The sequence below is a fragment of the Vicia villosa genome, unplaced genomic scaffold, assembly GCF_029867415.1.
Source record: "Vicia villosa cultivar HV-30 ecotype Madison, WI unplaced genomic scaffold, Vvil1.0 ctg.001367F_1_1, whole genome shotgun sequence".
NCBI lineage: Eukaryota > Viridiplantae > Streptophyta > Magnoliopsida > Fabales > Fabaceae > Vicia > Vicia villosa.
Genome location: NW_026705592.1, coordinates 24,554 through 26,432, shown reverse-complemented (window position 1 = coordinate 26,432; position 1,879 = coordinate 24,554).

Sequence of the window (1,879 nt, the reverse complement as noted above, 5' to 3'; positions counted from 1 at the left end):
CATTTTTATTTAAAAAATGAAAGTTATATCACCACGGTTCGTTATATTAACTGTTGTGATATATTTCTCATTTTTAGTAATTTTTAATGTCTTAAAATCTAGCGTTTTTTTCATAAAATATCATTAACCGTTTTAGTAAAAAAAAAAATCTTTAAATTTTCAAATTCTTAAAACTTGATGCTTGTTCATCTCTTAATTGTTGTGTTTTTATTTTGGCACGACTTATGCCTTTTGTTATGGTTTATCCCTAGCTATTTCTTTTATATATAATATTTATCCTTTTAAAAAAGTCCATATCAAATGAAACTACAAACACACACTTATATTGTGGGGGTTTTATATCCATAGTAAGGGTTTTTTTACATCAGTTAACTGATTTACGGAAATTTTGTTACATTTCACATAAAATAGATAAAAATTTACAAGAAGAAAATTAATCGCATTTGATTTTAGACTAATTTGAGGGAGTTTTATTAAACTTCCAGGAAATAAACTCTCTCATTTAACAATTTTTTTGTAATGGGAATGTGTTTGAGGGGAAACATTAAGTATTTGGATTCAAAAGTGAAATGTTTGGGGAAAACATTAGATATTTTGTCTCAAAATATATACTCATGAATTTAAGGATTTTCCACCATTTGTTAAGAATATATTTTCTTCTAAAGAAACAAAAGGGAGAATTGTTAAGGTTTGTTGTTTCAAGTGTTTGATTATTTTTGTAGGTTATCTATGTGCAGAAACACTTTTGAACATTTTAAATTTGATCGATTCAAATATTGAGGAATAAGATATTGAGAAACAATTAAAATATTTTTATAAATTTGGTGAGTTATTTTCTTGTATCTCATTTAAGACTCTTGTTAGATAGTAATTGAAAAAGTGATAACTCTCATAGCAGATAATATTATACTAATTGGATAAATAACTTTTTTTTTTATGTTGATTATCGTATTTTTCTTATGTTTGTTACTGTAGTTTTGTTTGAATAGTTAGTATATTTATTTAACGTGAAATTATTAAGTGTAACTTTTTTTTGTTCTTTGTCTCCGACATTGTATTTTTTTAGTGTGTTTAATTTTTTACTTTTACAACAAGTGACATCTATTGTGGAGAAAAGAGATAAAGTATACAAATGAGCAACACATGTTCTAAATTATTAATATATTAAAAGAATTATTTAAAGAAAACGATTTTGAATTTTGAAAAGAAATGATGCAGTAAATCTTAATCAATAAAAATTTGAAAAAAATATTAAAATGTGGGAGGTTTTATGTCTAGACTTCACTTTTCATAGAGAACCTCTCTACAAAACTTTAACTATGAGTACATCTCAACACTCTCAACAATTATATATTTCTCCCTTTATAAATGTCAACTATACCTAACATTCTTCTCTTTGAGAGGCAGCTAGCTAACACTTTTATTCAATGCCATATGTGAACCATTGTACTTAAAAGCCTAATATGCATTAATGATATGGAGTATTAGCAAGCTTGAATGTTGGCCCAGCGGAAGGGAGCTCGGGTCCCAAGAGTTTGCTCCCCTTGAATGACATTCTGATGGCAGAAACATCAAAAATAACAATAATTGTGACAGAAACATCAAAATGGATGACGACATGGGTGGGAGCACCACTATTTCTATAAACTACTCAAATAGTTACTAATAAAAATATAATTTTATCTTTTGACATTGTTCTACTATAATAATAATAATAATAATAATAATAATAATAATAATAATAATAATAATAATAATAATAATAATCTTGATGTCTATTAAAAAGTTATAGAAATGACAAATTATAGTAGATGTCTTTGTTTTTTCGCACTTGTCTTTTTAATGGTGTGAATTTTAATTATTAAGGTGTGTTTTATTT